The sequence below is a fragment of the Podarcis bocagei genome (assembly GCF_964188305.1).
Source record: "Podarcis bocagei genome assembly, chromosome: 5".
NCBI lineage: Eukaryota > Metazoa > Chordata > Lepidosauria > Squamata > Lacertidae > Podarcis > Podarcis bocagei.
The window spans coordinates 25146665-25156850 of record NC_138129.1 but is presented as its reverse complement, the minus strand read 5'-3'; the positions used below and the strand labels follow the sequence as shown (position 1 = coordinate 25156850).

The following is a 10186-nucleotide window of genomic DNA, read 5'->3' as shown; positions in this document are numbered from 1 at the left end:
TAAAATGAAAGCTAGAAATCTAAGCCAGACAGTGGTGCAAGCAGGCATCTCTGCCCGCTTCCTATACTTAGCATTCCTCTGTGTGTGTCAGATTTCTTTCGAAAATGAAGGCATGTACATAATTGAGGGGAAGAACCAATAAAGTTGAGGCCACAATATAGCTTGGTAGAGATAGACCATTGCCATCTTGTGGTGAAATGAAATACTTGCTGTTCCCTCGGTGGTGGTGTTGCAAGCTGCAACTAAATGTTGCAGTCTGGAAGGCTCACGTTAAAGGTTCTGAGCAGCCAGCAGCCATCCTCTTTCCCAGAATGCACCATTCCATTTCTCTCCCATGCCTCCATGAGCCAGTCACTGTGTTTAGTCCTCATCGGGCTCTTTTGGGATTCCTTCTCCCCTCCCTTCTATGGTTTCCCGTACAAAGATTTTTTTTGTACGTCTGCAAACTGTGAAAATTGCTCAAGACTGCCGTGCTGATATCTCCTCCCTGTCCACAGAATTTGGACAGCATAAGGATCCTACACTCGGAGGATGAGTTCATTGTTGGTAGATGGCTTCGCATTACTTTTTCGCTCAGGTGGGATTTGACAAAGCGTCGGGGTAATTCATGAACGCTTTGTGAGCCACCTGGAGAACTCCTGTTATAGAACAGCTATATAAATGTAGGAAAAGAAGAAAGTGTGGATTTATGACATCACATGCAGTACAAAATTAATATATTACAGAATAACAGGAACAGGACAACTATCCCAGTTGAAGCCTATGGATTATTATTTTTAATAACTTTTTCTATTCAAAATTAAAACAAAACATATCATCCTTATTCCCCCCATTTTTCCTCCCTCCCTCCCCCCCCCACAGAACCCACCCACCCCCACCCCCAACTTCCCTCAGTTCCCGTCTTTGATTTCTCTAAAAATGCTGTTTTCTGCATCTTACACAGTTGTATAGATCCTCAAACTATTTAGCTGATTATTATCAATAAAAAGTTTGTGAATGTTTATTCAAAGCCAAAAGCCTATGAATTTTAATCTACTCCTAATAGGCCTAGATAGGTAAATCTAGAAGGAAAGCAATAGAATAACACAATGCGAAGGAATCTTGGGGACCCCCCTGACCTCGTTTTTATTGCACATTCATGATGCTCTTGGTGTCATCACATGCGACCCCACTTCCAATGTTGTTTGTGCTTGCAAAACTTTTGGGCTGATCACATTGTTTCATTTCCAATCAGTGCATATGCTGTTTATTTTTGTCCTGCTTTTGTTGCACTATAGTCCCTCCGGACATCAACAATGTGGGGAAGCATTGCAGAAAAAGCAAAAACATAATTAATTCACTATTACTGGGCAAGGAGCATGTGGCAGAATACACCTGTAATAAAGTACCAGTCTAGAAAGGCCCTTGAAAACCATCTGGTAATCCAAACCCCCTGCTTATTGCAGGAATCTACAATAACTACAGCATTCCTGATAGGTGGCCATCCAGCTTCTGTTTAAAAACATCTTTTAAAAAATGAGAATAGATTGCCTTCCAAGGCAATCTGTTTTACTGACAGACAGATGGAACTATCTTAATGCTTAGTGGAAATTCCCTTAGCAGAGCTTTTTCTGAGATGGTGCTAAATGGGTTTAAAAGCTTCACCTCCTTAATTTCTGTTTCAGACTGCATGCACAAAAGACATTTAAAGAAACATTCCCCCCAAAAGGAATCCTGGGAACTAATACTTTTCTCATCACACAGCTACAATTCCCAGCACCCTTAATAAACTATAGTTCCCAGGATTTGGGGAGGGGGTAGATATGTGCTTTACATGTATCGTGTGCTCAAAACGCAACCTTCATTCTCAGCACTTTCACTTTACAAGAGCATAGGTCCACACTCTTTCCTTGCAACACAACAGGAGACACACACTGTTGCCCAGTTGAATACAATCCCGAGCTTTTAAACCTTGCTTGCAACACTCACACGGAATTAGTCCTTCCACGAAAACATTCACAGTCAAGTGAGTCCAACTTCTGTCGTTCTGCAAAATCTTAAGCCGCTTGAAAATCCAGCTCTTGGAAATCACATAGCAAAATCCATTGCCTGCAAAATGAATGATCAATCAAACAGCAGGGGGCTCCTTGTTGCTAATTAGTGGCAATCTGTCAGGTCTGATAAGCCGGTGAGAGAGAGAGAGGCTGAACTGTCAAATACCTGCAGCTCAAACACTCATCTGCGGCTTAATACAAGGAAGCCCAGGAGAGATTTCTGATGTCCCCATAGGCTCAGCCCGCAGTAACCTGGTAATGCTTGTTATACAGACTCCTCCCCTCATTCAGGTGTGAGGAAAACAGGAAGCACCAGGTAAGTAGGTGGAGCACAGAAAAGATGTGTCTGTAGGTAGCAACCTGTTGGAATCTTGAGACTGTGCTCATTTCAAAGTCCAAGAACCACTGAAGTCAGGTTGAAGGTCCTATCCAGGTAATGCAAGCTGGCTGGCAAGTATACCGAGAAGACTATTGTTGTTTTGTGTGTACATTTGGGGAGCTGTTATGGCAGAGAATGTAAGCAAGTAGTGCTCTGTTTGGAAACAGTCAGACAGTGGAATCCTATAATGCCTACTCAGAAATAAGACCTGTTGAGTTCAGAGGATCTTACTTCCAGGTAAGTGAGTATAGGATTGCAGCTTGAAGATTGTGGCACACAGCCTGGGTTGGGGGATTTTGGTGCGCTGGAAGTATCTCGCTGAACTGTCTGGTATATTGGACAATGAGGAAACAGTTCTGTATGCTTGATGTTTTCTTTATGTGTATAGCATAAATGGAGTGAAGCTTGCAAATTGGACAGCAAGCTGAGGTTCTTTTGGCAGGGGATAAATTCAGTAGGGCTAAAGATCTGTATGGCCAAAGGAATTTCAGCTTACTGTCTTAGTTTAACCAGCCTCACGAGGTGGTTGTGAAAATAAAATGGATGGAGAACAGAAGGACCATTTAAGCCTGCCCCGTGCTCCTTGGAGAAAGGGTGAAATAGAAATATAAAAATAAAGTTGTCTTTATGTACTGTCCTTTTGTAGAATCCTGTTAATCCTTTCCCTGGTGCTCCTCTGTCTGCTGTTCTGGTCTGTGGGAAGAACTAAATTTCTGTATTGCATCTAAACCTTGTTGGCTTGCCTTTAGCTCCGGTCCTGACCTGAAGCTGCCTTTCTGGCTGCATCCTCTTATGTTCCCTTCGTGCAATATTAATGCCAGCTTCAGCTGTGCCTAGGCGCTGTTCAGAAAAAGCACTTCTGCTATGCCAGATTGACAGGTTGGCTTTACCTGTTCAGAGCTACAATTCCCAGCACAGCGAACAAACTACAGATCCCAGGATTGTCTGGGGGAAGTCATGTACTTTAAATGTATGGGGCTGTATTCAATATAGTACTAAGGCGAAGGTAGTAAAAAGCTTTTTTCCTTGTGAGGTGTAGCATTATCCATCTTCTTCCCCATGTACCCCCTAAATCTGGTCTGGTGATTCCTTCAAGCCTCTGGAGCAGATTTGGTAATGGCATGGGGTACATGCAGGAGAAGATGGGGAAATCCTCTTGCACTAGCACTAGTCATTATATTAGTTTAATGCCTCCCAGGGTCTCAACCTCAGCCCTCTTCTCATAATGGTTTTCAAACAATATTAATGGGAACAATTCACTTTACTATTAGAATATAAATCACAATGTTGTACCCTTATTTCAGCATGTAACCATCAATAATAATAATAATAATAATAATAATAATAATAATAATAATAATAATAATTTATTATTTGTACCCCGCCCATCTGGCTGGGTTTCCCCAGCCACTCTGGGCGGCTTCCATAGAAACCAAAAATACACTAAAGCAATATTATGACTGTTTTATATGGGATTAACAAGCAGTTTATGGGGCAATTTCTAATAGAACTGTATGGCATCCCTTAATGAAGGTCTGTTCACATCTTGTGACACGTGAATCCAAACATAGGAACATAGGAAGTCTGACCACTGGTCCATCTAGCTCAGGTGTAGCCAATATAATGTAATCCAGGTGTGGTGGACCTCCCATTAATCCTGACCATTGGCCATACTGCTGAGACCAACATATGGCAGGCACCACATTGGCTATCCCTGGTCTAATTCAATATGGCCTACACTGGCAGCAGCCCTCCAGAGATTCAGATGGGATGTCTCCCAGCTCTAAGTTCAGTTGCTAGAGGTTGAAGTTGGCACCTTTCTGCAAGCAAAGCAGATGCTCGATGAGTGACCCATCGCCCTTCACCAAGCAGCTCACAAGCTATGCATTGTTGCTTGCCCACTACCTGACAGCTAGCCTGTCCTTGTGCTATGGCCAGGCAGCAAAACCAGAAAGGCTGTTAAGCTCCTTGTGGCCTGCACCTGGCTTGATAGATCACGAGTGAGACAGGCCAGCCTCATTTCCGTGGGAGTTGTTGAAAGACAGCAGATAAAAATTGCATGTTTCTACCTGCTGTGTTGTTACCACTCAGCTGTTGGGTGGTGTGTAAAGTTGCTACAGATGTCCTATGAGCAATGTTGGAGAACTGAGTCAAATACACTGAGCATGTACGGAAACCCAATTTAATAAGTTGCAAGTGGAGATAGGGAGATCGGAGTAGAGCTTCTTTCTAAGGTGTGCCAGTCACCAGGTGAAGGAAAGATGGGTGGCAAATGCAAAGGACAGCAGTAGCCTAGGAGGAGTGAAGTACTCGACTGCAGAAAGGGCTGAGCAGTTTAGAAATACTGGTGCATGATCATGACAAAATGTGGTTGTTCTCAGTGTACTCTAGCTGGGGAGAAGAATGCTTTGTTTATCATGTGGCTGTCCTGCAGGTACTTAGTGTGTGGGTAAAGAAAATAATGGTGGCTTTCACAGCATTGACACTGATAAGGGTACAGGATGCTTTCTTTGCCATCCTGGCCTACTTAGCAGTTCAGGAAGGAGAACAAGCCTCAGCTGAATTTCTTGTTAGCAGGGGCTGGCTTTAGAGTTCCTGCTTTGTTTCCTGGCAGGGCACTTGTGCCTTTAATTACTAATGACAGACAGAAACCCAGCTGGTGTGTCTGTCTCTCCCTTTACTGCGTAGAGGTGCAATAGCAGGGAAAGCCTTCTCTGGTAGAGCTGTACTAGAAAGCAGCAATGACCCTCGTGGATCTGAAGTTCCCTTATGAGTGTTGTTGCAAACAGCTTTCAGGAATTTGAATTATTGGCCTCTTCTACCAGGTAATTTAAAAATTTGGAGCCCTGGGTATTACCTCTGAGAAGTGTGTGCTCCAATGAATGTAAAGTTTCAGTGTTCTCAGGTCCGAGATAAATACTAGGTGTGCTTATCTGTCCATTTGCAGCCTGTTTGAGTCACTCTGTGTGCTATCCCTTTGATCTGCAATTCAGCTCCTGTGTAACTCTTTATAAAGTAAAACCACTGTGTTTCCCAATTCAGTATAACAGGAAATCTAAAAAAGGTTATATCCTTTTCTCCTTTTGGCCAAAGTAGATGAAATTTATGGGCACAGGAGCCCCTTCAAAGTGGTTTAAACATACCAAATTGCAGGGTAATTGGTCCAGGGCCTTTTTGTTGCAACATCCACTGTGGGAGGCTTGGGAGTCTCTTGCTCTCTTACCTTAAAATAATTAAGAAGCAGCCAAATGGTGTGTATTCTTGCTTGTACATTTTTTAAAAAAACTTTGTAGTTTCATGTCAGCTTTTCTTTCTGGTGGTTGTTTGGGAGCCAGCATGGTATAGTGGTTAAAAGCGGTGGACTCGTAATCTGGTGAACCGGGTTCGCGTCTCCGCTCCTCCACATGCAGCTGCTGGGTGACCTTGGGCTGGTCACACTTCTTTGAAGTCTCTCAGCCCCACTCACCTCACAGAGTGTTTGTTGTGGGGGGAGAAGGGAAAGGAGATTGTTAGGTGCTTTCACTTTAAGGGGGGTGAAAAGCAGGATATCAAGTTCAAACTCCTCCTCCCAGTAGGCTTTACAGGCCTTCAGAGCAGCTTTTACACTTTTCTGATAGGCCTTACAATGTGTCTAGAATGCCCTCATACAGATGTAACTTTCTCTTAGTAAGATTTCATAGCCAGGTAAGACAATGTCCCTATCAAAAATTTTGAGCCTTTTATATAGCTAAAGTTCTCGAGCCTGGGTAGAGTTCTAAAGTCCGACTTCCACGAGACTCCATGACTCTGAAGGCGGATCATTTATTAATGTGATTCACTGACTTCATAGCTCTGGCTCACTGGAAGCATTCCTTTCCTGTTTTATCTAAAGGTTGATACAGAACTATAGTCACTGATGAGCTCATGACAACATCATCAGCTGCCTGTGTAAAAAGTCAGAAATGCAGAAGGTTGAGATGGCTTTCATGAGAAATTACAGTGGGCCTTGGGACCTGTTATTCTGACTCCTACCACTTTCTATCCTGTAGCAACAGAAGGCCTACAGTCTCTCTGCTCCTGTGTTCTGCTCTAATGAACCACTACCACTTTTTAAGAGAGGGGTAGCTCATTGGGGTGTCTTCTAGTTGTTGTTGTTGTTATACTCTCTTGGAAATTAATCCTGCGTCCAGTCAGGCTTCCCCTGCGCAGCTCTGTTCGGGAGCTGACCTGGCAGGAATAGCAGAGTCGCAGCGGTCCTGCATCCGTGTGAGATGAGGGATAAATCAAGTCCAAAGACAGATCGGTTCTTATCTCTAAAAGCGTTTATTTACAGAGCAATAAATCCATCACAACTCCCATCATCCCCAGCCAATAGCCAGGAAGAAGAAGAAGAAGAGTTTGGATTTGATATCCCGCTTTATCACTACCCAAAGGAGTCTCAAAGCGGCTAACATTCTCCTTTCCCTTCCTCCCCACAACAAACACTCTGTGAGGTGAGTGGGGCTGAGAGACTTCAGAGAAGTGTGACTGGCCCAAGGTCACCCAGCAGCTGCATGTGGAGGAGCGGAGACGCGAACCCGGTTCCCCAGATTACGAGACTACCGCTCTTAACCACTACACCACACTGGCTCTCCAGGAATGATGGGAATTTCAGTCTAGCAACATCTAGAGAGCATCAGATTGGCAACCAGCCCCTGGTTTAAGAGTATACTCTCAACCTTTTAGCTCTTGGTGTTGGATCGTGTCATTTGACAGTCTTCCCATAACCTCAGGCCTGGGATCTACCTATGGCTCAACTTGAAGCTGCAACTAAGCTTGCCAGTTTCTCAGCTGGCCACTGTCACTGTTTCTCTTAAACTGGGTCACAACAGGAGCACGACCACCATGCAGTTATATGATAAAAGATTAAGAAATGGTTCCTCAAATACATGTTTGGGTTAAAAGTGGGCGCTGGATCTGAAAAGGTTGAAGATGACTGTTCTAGAGTACTCTGCTGGAAGTTCACAAATATACTGTTCTGCCACAAATGAATGTTGCTTTCTTTATGAGTGCAAGCTGCAGGCCTCTGATGGCTTTGTCCAGCATGGAGATCTGAGAAAAGAGCCCCTGCTGCTGACTTTTGCTTGTCCCAGGACCCTGTCCACAACAATGTTGTGTCAACAAAGTGTGATTTTACACAGTTGTGCATATGCACACTATTTATGAATGCTTTCCAAAGCTGCCCTCAAGACTTTAGGTGAACATAACTGTTGAGGACAGAGAGGGGAGCTCTAACAATTTCTGTGCTATGGGCTGTGAGCTTGCCTGCATAGCTGCCAATTAAATTGCACCAAAGAATGCTCAGCTCAGCAGGTTACTGTGGCAAGGGGACTGTCTCATGACCTTCTCTCGGCTCTGAACAGCATGGAGCTGACAGAGGCAATGAAGTTTCCAGAGTCAGCCAGGGCCCCTCCCCCCTGCCTCTCTAGGAATCACTTTATCCTTGATATTTGCAGGATAGGAAAGGTAAACACCTGCAAACTCTTCTGTTGTCTGCTTAGAAAGAGAAGCCTGGTCCTCATGCTGACTCAGTTTGTCTCAGTGTAGATTCCAGAGGGCCTTATGAGATGCTTGGGAGCAAGATCGGCTCTCTCAAATTGCTCAGCAGAGGTGGGTTTCTTTCTAGGGAGGGAGGCAATGTGAAACTGCCCCAAATTTGCTGGGTAAGAAGCAGCTTTCTTTGCTCTGTGTGTGTGTGTGTGTGTGTGTGTGTGTGTGTGTGTGTGTGTGTGTGTTTGAGATGCTCTTCACATGGCTGTGGGCATTTCCATGGGTTCATGGATTTTGTGTGTGTTCACATACAGTAATTATATAATAGTTGCAGTGGAGCCTTCTTTTCCCAATAGAGGATCACTGTCGTAGGTAAATGGCAGTTTTTTCAGGCTACAAAAATTTCGCTGCTGGAGGGTGTCTTTTTGTATTCTGCTTGCTGTGGCTATTGCATTCTGAAGCACTGCATATACCGTACTTAATTCATGGTAGCATTAGGAAGAAAAATCCCCCCAGTGCAAGCATTTGGCTGATAGAATGACCCCCTCTTCTCCCCCCGAATTCTGTCCTGGGGTTCTCTCGACCCTCCCAAGTAAGCCCCACCGAGCTTGGTTGGACTCTTGCGTATCTTACTTCTTGAGACACACATTTAGGGTAACACTAGAACACTCTGTATTTTTTCAGGACACAAGTCATGTGCCCAGCACTTTGTGTTAGCACTCATGTAAGCTCCTGCACAAAAATGGAGGTCAGGGATGGAGCAACTGGGCACTAAGGACATAGCCAAGGCGGGGCAGGGGGGGCTGCTGCCCCCCAATCAATAAAAATACATAGCAAACTGAGGTTCTGCCCCTCAATAGAAATCTTGGCCATGCCCATGACAGGCACAATCCCAATTTCTCCTTTCTCCTTGACCATTTCAAAACACTTTGGACACCAGACCCATACTCTATGTAGTGTAATGGAGCAGTGTTCATTTTTAAATATGATGGGACAATGTGGGTAACAAATACCCTCTTTTTCTTTACATCAGTACATTGCCGACTGTGGCTGAACAAATGAGCACAGCACACAGGATGTTACAAAATACACACTTGTTCTTATTTTCTTTTATGAAATGTTGCAGGGTTGAAAAGTCTAAATGAGCACTGCTAAATGACATTGTGTACCAAATAAATCAAGTCCCTGTGATGTTACTTCCTCCCCAGTGACCATTTATAGATTGTCAAGTGAGAGCCATTTGAAAAAGATGAACTCACGAAAGGGGCAGAAACACACAGAGACATTATTTAGAGTTTGCTTTCAATGAGGCTCTTTAATAAGAAATGGAAATGTTAGGACCTTGGTGTCCATTAGTAACTGTTGGGGGAATGAACTGCTGCCAGATGACATCCTTGAGAATTAGTCATAGAATCGCAGAGTTGAAGGAAACCTCGAAGGTCATCTAGTTTTCCACAATGCAGGAAATGCGCTGCTCCAGCATCCCTGGTAGGTAGGTACCGTATTTTTCGCTCTATAACACGCACCTGACCATAACACGCACATAGTTTTTAGAGGAGAAAAACAAGAAAAAAAAAATTCTAGACAAAACAGTGGATGTATGATTTTTGTGGTTCATGCTGTGGCCACAGACATGTGATCTGACAGTGAGTTTGGAGTAGCCCAATGCAAAAATCCTGAGGATCCATGTGGATCCGTGCTTTGTAACCACGTTTTAAGTGGGGAGGGAAGGAAAAGCACTCAAGGGACAAGGAGCATGCGTGGGGTGGGTGGAGAAGGATGCTGCAGATAATGCAGAAGAGGGGCTTAAGGGGAGAAGGAACACGCGTGGGGTGGGTGGAGAAGGATGCTGCTAATAATGAAGAAGAGGGGTATAAGGGGAGAAGGCTCCTCTCCTCTCCCACTTTGCTCCTTTAAAGCAAGCAGGCTCTGCTTTTCTTCCTCCTCCCTGCTCACCCCCGGCTTAGCGAGCTGAAAAACTTTGCTGCTATGTAGCGAGCTGAGTGGGGAGGAGAGAGGGACAGAGAGCCTGCTTGCTTTAAAGGAACCAACCGGACAGGAGCTGCTTACACTCGTGTAAGTGGCTCCTCTCCTCTCCTGCTTTGCTCCTTTAAAGAAGCAGGCTCTCTGTCCCTCTCCTCCCCACTCAGCAGCTCTTCTCCGGCTTTGCTGTTTCAAAGCGAGCCACGGAGGAGGGAAGGAAGGGGAACCATGGATCCTCTGCTCACGGCTGCAGCAGATCCCCCCCGCCACCCGTAGGCATTCT

The 10186-nt window shown here is 44.7% G+C and overlaps 1 protein-coding gene across 4 annotated transcripts in view; it reads left to right on the top strand.

Annotated features, from left to right (window-relative positions):
• The first annotated feature begins 2313 nt into the window (after positions 1-2313).
• Positions 2314-10186, top strand: part of LPIN3 (lipin 3) — a 41612-nt gene continuing 33739 nt past the window's right edge. For 2 of the 4 annotated variants that reach the window (XM_081196118.1, XM_081196115.1), the window contains exon 1: positions 2314-2466. The gene's annotated coding sequence lies outside the window, so the exon portion shown is untranslated. The other 2 variants (XM_081196117.1, XM_081196116.1) reach the window with 2 other exon arrangements.